This window comes from Gigantopelta aegis, chromosome 6 (assembly GCF_016097555.1).
Source record: "Gigantopelta aegis isolate Gae_Host chromosome 6, Gae_host_genome, whole genome shotgun sequence".
In the NCBI taxonomy this organism is placed as follows: Eukaryota; Metazoa; Mollusca; class Gastropoda; order Neomphalida; family Peltospiridae; genus Gigantopelta; species Gigantopelta aegis.
In genome coordinates, this window is record NC_054704.1 from 40225527 (window position 1) to 40244379 (window position 18853).

At 39.0% G+C, this 18853-nt stretch overlaps 1 long non-coding RNA gene across 1 annotated transcript; it reads left to right on the forward strand.

The window, feature by feature from the left end:
- The first annotated feature begins 869 nt into the window (after positions 1-869).
- Positions 870-18467, forward strand: LOC121376391. Its single transcript, XR_005958439.1, has 3 exons — positions 870-1010; positions 12643-12787; positions 18348-18467. It is a non-coding gene; the product is annotated as an uncharacterized LOC121376391 (long non-coding RNA).
- The last annotated feature ends 386 nt before the right edge of the window (positions 18468-18853 follow it).

The following is an 18853-nucleotide window of genomic DNA, read 5'->3' on the forward strand; positions in this document are numbered from 1 at the left end:
CCACAGGCAGGATAGCACAAACCATGGCCTTTGTTGAACCAGTTATGGATCACTGGTCGGTGCAAGTGGTTTACACCTACTCATTGAGCCTTGCGGAGCACTCACTCGGGGTTTGGAGTCGGTATCTGGATTAAAAAACCCATGCCTCGACTGGGATCCAAACCCAGTACCTACCAGCCTGTAGACCTATGAGGTATTGGATACACAGGCCTAGACTGAATAAATTAACCACAGCAGGAGCGTGTGCAGGAAATTATGCAGAGGGTGGATCTAGATAGTGTTTAGGGAGATATGTTCATGCATTACAAAAAAAACAATTGGCTTGGAATGGGGGATTGACATTCACCCCCATCCACCCACCCACTCAACCCCACCCACCCCCATGCACATGCGCCTGCATATATTTATTAATATTTTTAATTAATTCTTTTTATTATTATTAAAAACAATTTTTACATCATCATCGCCTATACTAGTTTGGGTTAGGTACGACACGGCCCTGAATTGTGCACTATAAAAAGCTATTTCTTCGAGTTTCCCTGCCCTCGCCGCTGGTCTCGCGGTCCCGACTGCTATATATATACACATATTTTAGATTTAGGTCATCATTTAGAGTATTTCTGACAAGTTGTTATTGTCCTCGGTTCCACTCGGCAGTGTTCTGTATAATGTAACGCTTTCCGACAGTCTGCTGCGTGTATCAGTTACAATGGCATTGGCCTCTTTTTTCACTGTGTAACACGCAAACGCATAATATTCACCGGTGTTGCGCATAGAAAGTAGGCTGCTGCGCTGCTGACTTGAACGTTTGCTATACCCAGTGAATCTGTGCACGAGGAAATTCGGTCACCACCCGACCGTAGCATCATCGTCAGTGTACGTTTATCACGCAACGCGGTAGAGATTAGCAGCGTTGGTAGCATCGTCGTTGTTGTAGAAGAGCGCTGCAACCACGTAGTTGTAGTGTAGTATACAGTGCGGAGTTTTGTTTGGTATCGCAGAGCGACTTGGTATGGGTTTTTTTGATGTTTTTGTTGTTGTAGTTTTTGCCTTGTTGTTTTTAATTATTTTGCTTGCAAATGTCAAACGTTTTAGCAGATTGAATGGAATTACTTCCACTAGCTCAGTAAGTAGTATCGTTTCATTTTGTTTTTGTTTTTAGCAGACGTAGACATCAGGTTTGAAGCGCGTGTGTGTTTGTTCAAATTGTTGTTTGTTGGTGTTTTTCTTTTTTAATTTAACCAGAATTGGTATATCCTAAAAAGTTTCTCTTCTTTAACGACACCACTAGAGTACATTGATTAACAAATTATCGGCGATTGGATGTCAAACATTTGTTAATTCTAACATGTAGTCATCAGAAGAAACCCGCTACATTTTTTCTAATGCAACAAGGGATATTTTATATGTACTTTCCTACATACCCAATAGCACATACCACGACCTTTGATATACCAGTCGTGGTGCATTGGCTGGAACGAGAAATAGTCTAATGGGCCCACCGACGGGGATACCCCTTGATATATTAAATGACGTGGTATGTACTGTCATATTTGCGGGAAAGTACATTTAAAAGATAACTTGCTGTTAGTGGAAATTGTTTATGAATCGGGTATCCTCAGATAGCCGATGATTAATCATTGTGTTGTTTGACTCTAGTTGTGCCATTAAACAAAACAATTTTTTAAACTAAGTAATATTTCACATCTATTCACATTCATATGGTACCAGTTTATGACAAACATATACGGCCGAATTTACGAAGCCTGTTTTTCTTAAACGCAGGTGTTTAACCACTATAAAGTTATGTAGTTACACACATATAATCATGCTTTGTAAGTTTGGCCCATATTGCTTTTTGTTTGTATTTAGATGTGCGCAGTACATGTCTTATTACATTTGCTGAATCAGCCGCCTTGAGTATATAGTTCGCATGCACGCACGCATACACACAGACACACATGCATATATACATATACATGTATAAGCATGTACGTATTATGTACATACACACGTACATACATACGTACATACCTACGTACGTACGTGCATGCACACATACATACACACACACACACACACACACACACACATATATATATATATATATATATATATATATATATATATATATATATATATATATATATATATATATATATATATATATATATATATATACATACATACATATATACATACATACATACATACATACATACATACATACATACATACATACATACATATGAACATACATGCCACAGGTTCGAGTCCCAGCAACGGCATGGAACAATTTGTGAGGCCAGAAAGGATTTAATTATCCCCTGCGCCAGTGCGTTAATATCTATATATGTAACAGTCAACCTCGACATACATACACTATATAGATATTCATACATCAATACATACTAGCCAGTGCCAGATCTGCCCACTGTTTCATGCACGTAAGCGAGATCGACAGCGTAGATTGTAGGCCCCATGCATATGGTTGAGTTAAAGAACTTCCTTTTTATGGAAGCTTCGATAGCTCAGAGCGTATCGTGGTTAGTCTTGCAATTTGCGGGCGATTCGGTGCCACAGGTTCGAGTCCCAGCAACGGCACGGGACAATTTGTGAGGCCAGAAAGGATTTAATTATCCCCTGCGCCATTGCGTTAATATCTATATATGTAACAGTCAACCTCGACATACATACAATATATAGATATTCATACATCAATACATACTAGCCAGTGCCAGGTCTGCCCACTGTTTCATGCACGTAAGCGGGATCGACCGCGTAGATTGTAGGCCCCATGCATATGGTTGAGTTAAATAACTTCCTTTTTATGGAAGCTTCGATAGCTCAGAGCGTATCGTGGTTAGTCTTGCAATTTGCGGGCGATTCGGTGCCACAGGTTCGAGTCCCAGCAACGACATGGGACAATTTGTGAGGCCAGAAAGGATTTAATTATCCCCTGCGCCAGTGCGTTAATATCTATGTATGTAATAGTCAACCTCGACATACATACAATATATAGATATTCATACATCAATACATACATACATACACACACACACACACACACACACACACACATACACACACACACACACACACACACACACACATACATACATATATACATACATATGAACATACATATGAACACACAGAAATTCACATGAGCACGCATGCACTTGCAAGCATATAGGCCAAAAACATGTATAATAATACACATTCGCGCGCAATCATACACACCATTTTCACGCAAGACCAACAGAAAGTAAAATTTACGAGCAGTTTAGTTCCATAAGAGGTTAAAATACAATACTTTTTGTGCAAAACAGTCAACAGGTGGTTCTTATATAAGTGGTGTTTTATTGGTGCATGTTTCGCTCTCTATATGATTATCTCTAAAGGGATCTACATAAAACTGATTAAAATAGTTATAACCAAATAACAACTATATCAACAAAAGGTAACCTGTACAAAATGTCTGATAATGTGCGTGTCAAATGACATGTAATATACGTTTTAAAGCTAATTTGCATATAGATGTTCTGACCAAATTTGCGCACTTGATTTGTATATTCTCCGCAACGAGATTTGAGGGGGATATTTTTTTCTTTTACCGAAATGGAACAAAATAGCGGGTGGGTGATATTGACGACTATGTCTTCTTCTTCATTTTTGGCGGTTGGGGAATCCATCCTGAATCCTGATGGAGTTTTACCCCTCAGTGGACTTCTTAAAACTACATTCCCTGGAATATTTTTATTATTTAAGCATATAGAACAGAAAATCCAATTACGTTTGGTACATATATGACGCTGCACTCCGCATTGGTTTCACTACGCTGGCTTATCCAGGTAAAAAAAAATGCCATTATTTTGAAAGTGGGACACTTTTGACGGGCTCGTACCGATCTCGGTTTTCATTGGCTTATCATAAGTATAAAATTCCCCAACAAGAGATCACGTGAGATTTTGCAATTTTTGAACAAATTTAACTGTCTTGATTGAGGGGTCGTCTCATATCTCCAAAACATATTTATATCCATAGAGGTATGGTACAACGCCTTTCCAGGGGTCGGTGAGTGGGGGGTTTGCCTTGACATTTTGACAGTGGCCAGCTGTTGGCATACGCGTTACATGTCAGGGGGTGTTACTAATTGCGTAACGCTCTAGGGGTAGAGGAAGAGGGTACTGTGTTCGATTTACGTAACATTTTTCAAGACTAGATCTATATGTTATTTTTATTCATTACTTAGACCTAAAAGGGTGTTTTTTTGGAAATGCGCGGTCAGTCTAGGATCGATCCCCATCGGCGGGTATACAAAAAGACCATGTTATGTGATACCCTGTCTGTGGGATGGTACATATAAACAATCCCTTGCTAAAAAAAAAATGTAGCGGGTTTCCAAGGCGCGTGTGCAGGGATTTCAGCGGGGTTGGGGTTATAGACTGTGTTAAGCGAAGTTTATATGGGGCCATGCTCCCCCCAAGTAAGGGTTTCGACCTCCAATACCCTCCCCCTGCACACGCACCCGATTCCTCTAAGGTCTCACTACACAGATCACTTCCGGGTGAGAGTTCATTGATCACGGTCCACTATAGTTCCTAATTGGGACACATGTTATGGTTCACATATTCACTTCTAGGAAATGGTGAAGAATTAAAACAATATGTATATTTAATGGTAAGCCTCCTGGCTGTATTTTGCCCATGTTATTTTGTAATATTGTGCATCGACCTTTATGGGCATGGGTATATAGCGCAAGTGACAGCCGGAGTGAATCGGTTAATGAACCACCTGTTCGGACCGGTACTACAGCCATATGCGGTCATATAGCAAAAAACTGAGACGGAAATGTTCTCAATTTTGGAGTGAAAATAAATGCTTATATAATGTATGTTTGCAATGGTTTATGTTGTTAGTGCCAACGAGAACCCGTTCTATGGGCAATCTTCGCTTGAAGTTGGGCAGTTTAACATGGGTTTGAATGGCAGATGACATCTGTGTAGTGAGACCTAAGATTATATGTCAAAATTACCAAATGTTAGACATTCAACAGCAGATGGAAGGAAGGATAGGATATGTTTTATTTAACGACGCACTCAACACATTTTATTTACGGTTGTATGGGGTCGGATGATTATTAAATCAATATGCTTTATCTTTGATGTTGTTAAACACCCCCCCCCCCCCCACCCCACCCCTAACTATACCTTTTCCAAACGAAATAATATTTATTTGAATTTGTCGATTTTAACACGTAAAATTAAGAAGTGAAAACGTTCATTGTCTACTTTAGTATATTTTATTTTAAATATATATACATGATTAATGTGTTACTAGTATACAAACTAAACTTTGAAAGTTCTAATAACACTTTATAAAATATCAATTCTGAAATAGGAAGGTACGACTGTCGATAATACGTTGTCAAGATCAAACCGGTTTTAACTAAAGACTAGTACCGTATTCTCAACCGAACGTTCTTCGTACAGCGCAAGATTTCTCTTTTAATTTTTTGAGACGAACCCTACAATTTGAAATCGGCAAACGCACGTTTTAACTGAAACTGACAACAGGCTGTCGTTTGTGCTTTGCGGCACGGCCGACGAATCAAGCGTATACGTTTGACGATATCCGTTCATAGCGAACACACACGACTTTTTTAAAAGTGCATTTGAGCTTGTATTTCACCTTTGTACATGATGTTATAATATGGTAACCAGAGGATGTAACTTTAAGTATTCACCCGTTGCAACCAGTTCTTTAGGTCTACTGTATAAAAGAATGTGGTATATACTATTCTGTCTGTGAAAAAGGACAAGGGATTGCTTGATTCACGGCGATTTGGTATTGCATCAATTGCCATCAAATGGTAGTCAGCAGCGGCAGTGTGTTTCCTCTGACCGGTGTATCAATGGTTGTTGTATGTGCTAGTCTGTGGATAAGTGCTTAAAAAAAGAATCCCATACGGTTACTCGAATACAAGGAGCCCATTTGGTGATAGCGGGTTTCTTCTTAGACTCTTTAGACCAAGTGTCGCAATTGTGATGCAGTAGACACCTATTATACAGCACATAACGTCGTGTTTGATAATAAATGTATGAAGTTGTTTGATGCGAAACCGAGTGCCATTCCAACATTTGGTACTCGCATTAATCAGTTTTTATCCGTTTCAACATTGATCTAACCAACATTTTTGGAAAGCCTTCATAATGTTTTTTTTTTTTTTGCCACTTTGGTGTATCAAACCACCTAAAATTGTATATGATCTTGTGCATCTGAAGAAAGATCGCACAGATCCAGTTATTTATAAACGACACTTCGTGGTAATTCAAGACCTGTACCATGATTAGATAGGTCATGAGATGGGAATTATGTGGCGTGTGGGTTTTTTTCATCAAATACTATAATTTCTATGACATAGCCTGATTTTTTTTTTTTTTTTTTTCTTTTTTCAATCATTAAAGCTCTGGAAGAAAATAAGGATTTTATGGTATCCAAATTGTAATATATAATTTATAGACTCCCTATTGTGTCTCCAATGTTTACCATAATATGAAGCTGGAACATCCGTCAATTGGGATGTTGTTACGACAGTGTGTCGTTTTATCGTTTGTCAATAAGGATATTATATTTTGTTGGGTGACGAGCTATATTGGCATCTCGGGTAATGAAAAGGCAGAGATAGTTGCTAAAACTGCTTTGGATTTGACTCGTCTCATTGTCGATATGCCTTATACACGATATTAACACAGGTATTTTCAACTTGGCAAGATAATTGGAACGATGCGGTTGCTAACAAGCTTCATTCACTCAATCCAGTCCTGGGAGATCGGTAATTCTCCTATAGAATGAAGTGGTCTTGTGTAGTGCTCGCATCAGTAATACATACTTGACCAATTCATTGACCTCAATGTGAGCATTGTCAGTGTACACTGGCGGTTCACCACCACATTTTGGTGGAGTGTAATCATCTCGCATTGGATCGACGGGAAGATATAATTTGGTAGTCAAAGTGTGACAGAATCATTTCGATTCCACCCTGAGATAATTTGAAGGTTTTACGAGAGTGATTTTTATTCGAAATTTTAATGCACTTTATACCTGTGATATATATATTTTTGCACAGTTCATTTCTTAACCTTATAATTTTTATATTGATGTTTATCATCAATTAGTTAATGTAACCCTCAAATATTTGACGCCCAATAACCGATGTACTTTTTGTGTTGGGTTGTCGTTAAAGATTCATTCATTCATTCCTTTTTTCCCCATCAAAGGCCTAGGTATGTGCTGTAATCACATGTTTGTGGGAAAGGGCATATAAAAGAACCCTTGCTGCTAATGGGGAAAATGTAGCGGGTTGCCCCATTAGACAATGAATAAACAAATCACCATATGTTTGACATCTAGTAGCCGATGATTAATAAATCAATGTGTTCTAGTGGTGTCTTAAGCTAAACAAATTTTAAAGATTCATTTGTTTTTTATTCATTCATTCATTGATTCATATTTATAATATGTGAATAGAACTGCTTGAATGTCATTAAACAAACATTTCCTTCTAACAAGTGGCGGTTTTTTTTTACCAAGGACAGCAAGCTAGTTATTTTAGTTGTATAATACACGAATATATGTGACACCATGATAATTATGCAGTGACTCTGTAATCTAGCATACCGGCCTCGGTGGCGTCGTGGTAGGCCATCGGTCTACAGGCTGGTAGGTACTGGGTTCGGATCCCAGTCGAGGCATGTGATTTTTAATCCAGATACCGACTCCAAACCCTGAGTGAGTGCTCCGCAAGGCTCAATGGATAGGTGTAAACCACTTGCACCGACCAGTGATCCATAACTGGTTCAACAAAGGCCATGGTGTGTGCTATCCTGCCTGTGGGAAGCGCAAATAAAATATCCCTTGCTGCTAATCGGAGGAGTAGCCCATGTAGTGGCGACAGCGGGTTTCCTTTCAAAATCTGTGTGGTCATTGACCATATGTCTGACGCCATATAACCGTAAATAAAATGTGTTGAGTGCGTCGTTAAATAAAACATTTATTTCTTTCTTTCTGTAATCTAGCAAACCCTGCGACTTCCACTGTTCGATCCTTGGATCGACATTTCAAAATGCATATCTCACAATGGGCGGGGAAGGGAAGGAGGGGGAGATTCGGGCGAGCAGGTGTGGGGTTGTCGTGGTGGTGGTGGTGATAATGTGTGTCTATGAGTTGTCTTCGTGTGTGTGCGTGTGTGTGTGTGTGTGTGTGTGTGTGTGTGTGTGTGTGTGTGACTGGTGTGTGTGTGTGTGTGTGTCGTGAATGTGTTTGTGTTTGTGATTGTGTGTGTATGTATAGTAAGTCATTTCTTTATATCTGTGGTTACGCCATTAATTTTAAGGCTAGATATAGTGAGTGCTAGTTTTGAAACCAGAGTCATGAGTTCAGAACGTTAACGAGACAGTGTATGGTACTGTGTCGAATTACTTCATACCAACTATCTTAAAGGCCGTCAGAGAACCGTACTTGAATCTTAATTGGTTATATATTCACAACGATAAAAGAAAAAGGAATGAATGTTATAGTACTTGGGGATTTTTGGGGGGTTTGCGGTGTTGTTTTCGGGTGGCTTTTTGTGGTGGTTTCCTTGTTGTTATTGTTGTTTGTGGGAGATGTTGTTTTGGTTCATTAAGTACATAAAAAACCAAACCCAAACTCTAGCAGATTTTACGTACAGTTCATCAAACGTAATGTATTGTTAATCGTTATTGCATACCCGTGTCCTATACTTTGTGACAGTGTTTGAAATCACTTACATCTACATATTCCTTTCCATTCCAGTTTTATCTATGTTAGAAATACTGTCACCAAGGCAACGAGAAAAACAACAATTCGTGATTTGGACATGACCTTAATACACTGAAATCCATCATTAAGAGGATCTAGCAGAAAGGCGAAAACAACTATCAGCTGGATATATCTTAAACGTATTAAAGATACCAGGCCGCCGTCGGTGGCAGCGGAAAACTCTGTTCATTGAAACGAATGCATTTAACACACGCTGACACCTGTAGCGTGTGCTCAACGGTGTCTACTGCGTAGTGCGGTTCAGGTGCTGGTTTCAGCCTTGCAGGCTGGGAGTGACTTCTCGAACGAGCATGTCTTAAATTGATATTTACGATACCACTGACTGCTTCAACGCACAGCCCACCGGAAACCCAATCTGCCGGTCTCAAACACATTTCAGCGTCGTTTTGCGGATAAATAATGGTTTGAAAGATTAGTTGGCTATTTCTGGACCTTGTTCTGTTTGTTAGTTCAATAATGAAAACTCTATATGTGGCCATCAGAAAAAAACTGGGAAAAAACCCATACAAGTTAGATACATTCTGCACACTCATCATTACATATTATTAGCCAAATGGATACAGGAGCAACACGCGTTTGTGCAGGAATTTTAGCAGGGAAGGGTCTAGGATGTGGAGACCGATATTTATAGGGGGTCGAATCATGCTGTTCAGGAAAAATAAAGTTTGTTTTATTTAACGACGTCACTAGAGCACATTGATTTTTTTTATCTTATCATCGGCTATTGGACGTCAAACATATGGTCATTCTGACACTGGTTTTTAGAGGAAACCCGCTGTCGCCACATAGGCTACTCTTTTACGACAGCCAGCAAGGGATCTTTTATTTGCGCTTCCCACAGGCAGGATAGTACAAACCATGGCCTTTGTTGAACCAGTTATGGATCACTGGTCGGTGCAAGTGGTTTACACCTACCCATTGAGCCTTGCGGAGCACTCACTCAGAGTTTGGAGTCGGTATCTGGATTAAAAATCCCATGCCTGGACTGGGATCCGAACCCAGTACCTACCAGCCTGTAGACCGATGGCCTAACCACGACGCCAATTGCTTGAGCGGAGGAGGGGGAAGGACCCCCGAAAGCCTCCCCTTTAAACGAGCCTGAGCAAGCAATAAACTCGCGTAAAGAAATGTTAGTAAACACATTCCTTAGCTAGAATCTAACGCTTGCGGAGGACCTCCTCTAAAACCATTAAACATTTGCCCTAATAGTAACAGTTGGCAATATAAATACACATTTATTACTGAATAATGTTCATGTTTATGTGTGGTGAATATTCTCTGCGTAGGTTTAGATTACAGGTTAGAAGAGGTATTAGCTGGGAGCTACCATTTGCACCAAACTTGTACCTCGCATTGCCAGTTGTTTAGAATTGTAAAATAAACTAACTACAATACTTCAGATGAGCTGGAAATACTAAGGTTTAAACTGGAAGTTGTATACTACAGTATATTATTTAGTGCATGATGGATGTGGTAATATGCGGTGTACTAGCAAGTAGCTTAGGGAGATTTAGCTAAATTTGCGCATTCAGCATACGTATAAATTAAGTGCGCCTATCTCTTGTGAAGAGCTTAGACACATTGTTTTGTAAAGTAGAAGTTTCTTTTTAATATTTCACATGTTGTTGTTATAATTAATTTATGTTGTTTCAACACAGCATGAGACCTCTTTCTTCTATTCCTCCTTTTTCTCTCTCCTTCTTTTCTTCTTTTTCTTCTTCTTTTTCTTCTCATCCTCGTCAGCTTTTTTTTCTTTTTTCTTGCTCATCATTTCATCTTCCTTCTACTCCTTCTTTCCCTCTGCGTCCTCAGCCTAATCTTTTCTTTTTGTTATCCCTTTTCTTCTTTTTTCTTCGTCTTCTTTCTTCCTCTTTTCTCCTTCGTTTTTTTTTTCTTCCTCCTCCTTCTTCTTATTCGTCTTCATCTTGTGCTTTTTCCTTTTTAGTTTTTTCTCCTTGTCTTCTTCTTTTCCTCTTCCTCCTCCTTCCTCTTCTTCTTCTTTTCTTCTTATCCTTATTCCCCCGCATCCTTCGTCTTTCTCTATGTATCTGTCAGGGTAATGGGTCATGTAAACTCATGAATGGCATCAATTGCATAAGAATTGACTGAAATGAGTACAAGAATGTCAAAGTGTTATGTCGGGGCGTGAATGGTGTTAGGGTAAAAGCATATACATATATATACATACATACATACATACATATACATATACATATACATATACATATACATATACATACATACATACATACATATATATATACATATACATATACATATACATATATATAAATATATATATATTCCATGCCATTCCAACAACTTGTTCTCAAAATTGTGAATTATGGGTGCTCTTTTATCCGTTCTGAGATCAAATTAAATTAACTTTTGCGTTATTTTATAAATGTGCTACATTTATGAGGGTGTGATGGACCAATCTTCACCTTCTTGTTGTTTTTGCTTTTGGTTTCTATAGGGTTTTGTCACGGGGATTCTATAATACCCGTAACTGAATAAAACACGATTGTCCAAATATCTCTCCTAACTGTATATCTATTAGATCTCTCTGTAACGGGCAGTTATACCCTAATGTGGCTCGTCTAGGTATGATCATAGATACGATCTTATATAAAGTATATATTATTATAGCACGTTTAGTTCACTAGAAAACACAACAAAAACACAATACACTTTGGAATCTGTATTAACCTACGCTGACAAATGTACTGCCGCAGTAGTTAATTAATAACAACAATAATAACAACCCAGAACTGATCACTTAATTAGTTGATCTCTAGATGTCTAGTTTACACAATATGCTAATCACTACACCGTGACACAACACCCACACGTGTGATAATTGAGAAACGCTAACACACACACGTGCGATAATGGAGAAACGCTTCCAGGGGAACTTAATTAATAAAGGAATTACAACACTATTCCTAACTGGTTAATTTTTAATTAACCCTAACTACTCATTCTATAACCTTGTAATACAGAATTAATACTGGTATCTATCACAATAAAGACAACAACCTACAGTTTATCTAGGTCCTCTAGGATGACTGGATAAGCTTTATATATATATATCAGAACGGTGAGCCTACAGAATACTGCGTCAGATGACCGGCAGCACCGTCTAAATAATATTGGTATAATACAGTATTAAAATATTTAAGTCACATCAATCACATCAAGGTTATACACAGAGCAGAAAATATATATTTACCAAATTCCCGTCTGAACTAATATAGATCGTTCAGTGGACGGACAGCGATCCCCTGGAGCCTTCCAATATGTTTCTCCTCGATATATCTAAAATCCTAGCTATTTATTCAAAACTCTCAGAGACAAATATCGCCTGGGGGTACAAGGCGGTACCTCACCTATCATCTGATATTTCCACCTCTCCCAGAGTCGGTATATTTTTCTCTCATCGACAGACTGGCTGTCGCCATTCGCCAAATCACGGTTGTAAAAACCGCACTCGCAGAGGTATTACGTAGCTACTGACCACATGGCCTCCACAGCTGGACTAAGTGCATATTGGAATGCACGATCGCGCGAAGGTATTACGTAACAAATTGCCCATCTGGGCTAAGTGCATTTGGAACTGCACACGGCCTTCTAAATCAATTAATATCGCCACAGGCGAAAAGAAATTAAGAGCATGTACCGTCACAGGTTTAGATTTTTGGGGAATGGGAGGGGCGATAATGTGGTACTTTCACCATGTGCTTAACACTCAAACATTCCTTTCCTTTTTTCTTCTAGATGTAAAACAGCCATGGAGACGACCACCATCTTGAACAATGGCACGTCTGTGAGTGACGACATCAATGACTGGACGGGGTTCTGGCCTGTGGCACTGGCCATGGTCTACATCATGGTGTTCGCCACTCTTCCCATGGGTCTACGTGTAAGTACTGTATAACGATAATAGCTCTGGCCATGGGTCTACGTGTTAGTACTGTATTACGACAATAGCTCTGGCCATGGGTCTACGTGTAAGTACTGTATTATGATAATAGCTCTGGCCATGGGTCTACGTGTAAGTACTGTATTATGATAATACCTCTGCACATGGGTCTACGTGTAAGTATTGTATTATAAATAATAGCTCTGACCATGGGTCTACCTGTAAGTACTGTATTATGATAATAGCTCTGCCCATGGCTCTACCTGTAAGTACTGTATTATAATAATATCTCTGGTCATGGGTCTACGTGTAAGTACTGTATTATGATAATATCTCTGGTCATGGGTCTACGTGTAAGTACTGTAATATAAATAATAGCTCTGACCATGGGTCTATCTGTAAGTACTGTAAATTATAATAGCTCTCCCCATGGGTATACATGTAAGTACTGTATTATAATAATAGCCCTGGCCATGGGTCTACGTGTAAGCACTGTATTATGATAATAGCCCTGGCCATGGGTCTACGTGTAAGTACTGTATTATAATAATAACTCTGGCCATGGGTCTACGTGTAAGTACTGTATCATGATAATAGCTCTGCCCATGGGTTTACCTGTAAGTACTGTATTATAATAATAGCTCTGCCCATGGGTCTACGTGTAAGTACTGTATTATAATAATAGCTCTGGCCATGGGTCTACGTGTAAGTACTGTATTATAATAATAGCTCTGCCCATGGGTCTACGTGTAAGTACTGTATTATAATAATAGCTCTGGCCATGGGTCTACGTGTAAGTACTGTATTATAATAATAGCTCTGGCCATGGGTCTACGTGTAAGTACTGTATTATAATAATAGCTCTGGCCATGGGTCTACGTGTAAGTACTGTATTATAATAATAGCTCTGGCCATGGGTCTACGTGTAAGTACTGTAATATAATAATAGCTCTGGCCATGGGTCTACGTGTAAGTACTGTAATATAATAATAGCTCTGGCCATGGGTCTACGTGTAAGTACTGTATTATAATAATAGCTCTGGCCATGGGTCTACGTGTAAGTACTGTAATATAATAATAGCTCTGGCCATGGGTCTACGTGTAAGTACTGTATTATAATAATAGCTCTGCCCATGGGTCTACGTGTAAGTACTGTATTATAATAATAGCTCTGCCCATGGGTCTACGTGTAAGTACTGTATTATAATAATAGCTCTGCCCATGGGTCTACGTGTAAGTACTGTATTATAATAATAGCTCTGGCCAAGGGTCTACGTGTAAGTACTGTATTATAATAATAGCTCTGGCCATGGGTATCCGTGTAAGTACTGTATTATAATAATAGCTCTGCCCATGGGTCTACGTGTAAGTACTGTATTATAATAATAGCTCTGGCCAAGGGTCTACGTGTAAGTACTGTAGTATAATAATAGCTCTGCCCATGGGTCTACGTGTAAGTACTGTATTATAATAATAGCTCTGGCCATGGGTATCCGTGTAAGTACTGTATTATAATAATAGCTCTGCCCATGGGTCTACGTGTAAGTACTGTATTATAATAATAGCTCTGCCTATGGGTCTACGTGTAAGTACTGTATTATAATAATAGCTCTGGCCAAGGGTATCCGTGTAAGTACTGTATTATAATAATAGCTCTGCCCATGGGTCTACGTGTAAGTACTGTATTATAATAATAGCTCTGCCCAAGGGTATCCGTGTAAGTACTGTATTATAATAATAGCTCTGCCCATGGGTCTACGTGTAAGTTCTGTAATATAATAATAGCTCTGGCCATGGGTCTACGTGTAAGTACTGTATTATAATAATAGCTCTGCCCAAGGGTATCCGTGTAAGTACTGTATTATAATAATAGCTCTGCCCATGGGTCTACGTGTACGTACTGTATTATAATAATAGCTCTGCCCATGGGTATCCGTGTAAGTACTGTATTGTGATAATAGCTCTGCCCATGGGTATCCGTTTAAGTACTGTATTATAATAATAGCTCTGCCCATGGGTCTACGTGTAAGTACTGTATTGTGATAATAGCCTGCCCATGGGTATCCGTGTAAGTACTGTATTATAATAATAGCTCTGCCCATGGGTCTACGTGTAAGTACTGTATTATAATAATAGCTCTGCCCATGGGTCTACGTGTAAGTACTGTATTATAATGTTAGCTCTGCCCATGGGTCTACGTGTAAGTACTGTATTCTAATGATAGTTCTGGCCATGGGTCTACGTGTAAGTACTGTATTATAATGATAGCTCTGCCCATGGGTCTACGTGTAAGTACTGTATTATAATGATAGCTCTGGCCATGGGTCTACGTGTAAGTACTGTATTATAATGATAGCTCTGGCCATGTGTCTACGTGTAAGTACTGTATTATAATAATAGCTCTGGCCATGGGTATCAGTGTAAGTACTGTATTATAATAATAGCTCTGGCCATGGGTATCAGTGTAAGTACTGTATTATAATAATAGCTCTGCCCATGGGTCTACGTGTAAATCCTGTATTATAATAATAGCTCTGGCCATGGGTATCCGTGTAAGTACTGTATTATAATAATAGCTCTGGCCATGGATCTACGTGTAAGTTCTCTATTATAATAATAGCTATGGGTCTACGTGTAAGTACTATATTATGATAATAATTCTGTCCATGGGTCTACGTGTAAGTACTGTATTATGATAATAGCTCTGCACATGGGTCTACGTGTAAGTACTGTATTATGAAAATAATTCTGTCCATGGGTCTACGTGTAAGTACTGTATTATAATAATTCTGCACATGGGTCTACGTGTAAGTACTGTATTATAATAATTCTGCCCATGGGTCTACGTGTAAGTGTTGTATTACGACAATAGCCCTGGCTCTGGCGTTACACCTAGGGCAAGTTCAGTATACCGCTTGTCGCTAACGTTCGTTCATCATGTTGTTACGTTACACAGCAAACCGAATCGGAAACCAGTCAAATTATTTTGCAAATGTTTAGCGAAAATGGCTGGCTGAACCACGTTGGTTTGGTTAAATGCATGTAGGTCCTCTAATAGTGGTATTGGCCCTCGGCCGGCAGTATTGGCCCTCGCTGTTGACTCGGGCCAATACAGCCATCTTAGCGCCAGTCCCATACTCGGATCTACAACAAGGTCAATATGAAAACATCCATTTAGTAATATAATATTACTTCATAGTCCTGTCCAGCTCGGGTGGTTGCCTTCATATATATATATATATATATATATATATATATATATATATATATATATATGTTTGTATTTGGCTATCTGTCTATATGTTTATCTATTTTTCTACTGTCTCTATTATATGTCCGTCTGTCTCGCGGTCTGTCTGTCTGTCTGTCGTTTTTTTCTTTCTTTATATCAATATCAAGAAAAGAAAAAAGTAGGCAGTCTCTAATTCATCCATCCATCAAGCCACCTATACATACATGTCCACTTCGACTTTATCACCTGCCACAGGTGTTAGGGATGAGATGTCATCTATGTGTTCGGTCTGCCTTCATACGTTTATTACAGACGTTCGTGACTAGACTATTATTACAATTGTTATACGACTATCATACATATTCGTTTAACAATTGTCATAAATGTCGTGTAGTGCAGTGACGCTTAAAGCTACTATTTCAAATTTATGGAGCCATATTTCGCTATTTTCAGGTCAGGTCAGGTCATAGGGTTTTACGTGCACATTCAGAACAAGCTGTTGTAGCGCACGCCTGTCGTGGGCCCAAGAACCAGCCTTGGCCGGCTCCTCCGTCCATGACAGGAAAGGTGGGGGGAGGGGAGAGGAGGGACCGCCTGCACTGGCAGGTGCAAGGGAGCACCAGCAGTCCGATCAAATCGGTAGCAGGCGGGTGGGGGTGGTGGTAGTTAAATGCCAAAGAGAAAAGGGTGCGCAATTTTGATTGAGGGAATTTGGCGCAATTTTGAACGGTCGGTCGAAAGGTAAATGGCCGAGCTAATTTTCGTTTCACATCTATGTTTATAGGAGTCCGGTTCCTATTTTTATAGGAAGCAAGCTGATATTTGCCTGAATTAAACGAAAATGCCAGAATCTGGAAACATTACATTTATTCATATCAGCATTTCTGTCAAACAGCTATATAAGGTTACAAACGAATCCTTACGCATTTTTAAATAGATTACAACTGATATTGCTAATAGAATGATGGACATTTATGCATGGTGAAAAGGTTTCAGACAAGCTAATTGTTTCTGAATATTTATGGGTTTTTTGCCCGAATTTGAGTATTTGCTCCAGCCCTGGGGTGCAGTTGCCCCCACCCCGTCTTACCTCACCCCACCCACTGCCTCGTACGCGTATGTATATGTTCCGCTAACTACAAATTAGTCGATACGAAACACAATCTTTGCATAAATAACTGGAGAATGTCAAGACCGTGATGCACTTGAGCGCCGTGTAAGATTCTTGACTTTCCAAAATAGTATTTAATCGGAGAATATACAAAATCTGTCAATGTTACTGTCGGCAGCTAGGTAAAGCCTCAAGAGGTCGATGACCTGCACAAAGACAGCAAACTTGTCGGCAACATCAACCTACCATAACATACGAGGTTTTCACTTCAAGTGAACAGACCCAATTATGTTATTTCCGTTGATCGTTTTCGACTTTAATCTTTGGTTTTCAACTATTAAATTAAATTAGTTGGTTATATTTTTAATGAGCCATAATCGAATAATTTTGGTTGGAAGCATATTTAATATTTGTTGGTTTATATGTATATATGTGTATATGTATACATGTGTATGTGTACGCACGTGAATGTGTGCGTGCGCGTGAGTGTGTGTGTGTGTAGTTATAGGTATGGGTATAGGTATAATTATTTTATAGGTATATGTAATGTATAAGTTTACAATATGTAGGTTAGACACATCAAGATTTGTGACTTACGTAAGGTGAAATAAACGACGTGTGGTTGGGGTGTTTTGAGGTTGTTGTTTTTTTGTTGTTTTTTGTTTTGTTTTTTTTGGGGTTTTTTTTTTGGGGGGGGGGGGGGGGTTGTTGTTGTTGTTTTTTGTCACATTTAAAAATGTCTACCTGTAAAAATCAAACCCCACAAAAACATGCAAATCTGATACAGCACATTTAATATTTGTTGGTCTGTATGTGTACATGTGTATAACCGCGAAAACATTTTTAAAAAAAGTATCTTTTTAGATTAGAACTACCCCTTTTATTCAGCTGGAGTTGATCCTATATTACTGAGCCCTGGTTTGTTTTATTTTGTTTGGGGTTGTTTTTGGGGGGTTCTTTGGAGGGTGTGTGTGGGGTTTTTGGGGGGGTTGGGGGGTTGGATTTTGTTGTTGTTTTTTGGGTTTGTTTTTTTTTGTTTGGGGGGAGATTTTCTTTGGGTTTTTTTTACGTTTGCCCCATAATTGTTTTAGATACCACAGCTAGATTCAACGAACTCACGTTGCATGACCTCGCACGCCTTCAGTCGTCCCATACGCACGGCTATACCTGTAGAAGCCTTCTATATTCTTTTTTTTCTTTTTCTTTTCGTTTTTCAGTTGTGGGTCGACCGGAAATCATCACACGAATAGCCACCGACGTGATCACCCAGTTCGGCCAGTTGTTTAAATTTTTTGTAGTTGTTTTGCTGGCCACGCCTTCCCTGCCACATAACATGCTAAAAAAACTAAATGCAGCATAGTCACTGAACAATTCGTTCTGCCTTCAGTGACTTTGTTTAACATCAAGCCAAAGCTCACGTTTTTGTTGTTTCCGCTGTGTTGTAAATATTATGCTTTCGTAAAATAAAAAAATAAAAAAATAATAAAACGTTGAAGAAATGTAATAAAGGAAACTGAACGACTTTTATATTATGTCCTTTTCTCCCTCTCTTGTTGATTATCATGCTGTTGTTGTTTGTAACAAATACAAAGAAAGAAATGTTTTACTTAACGACGCACTCAACACCTTTTATTTACGGTTATATGGCGTCAGACATATGGTTAAGGACTACACAGATTTTGAGAGGAAACCCGCTGTCGCCACTACATGGGCTACTCTTTCC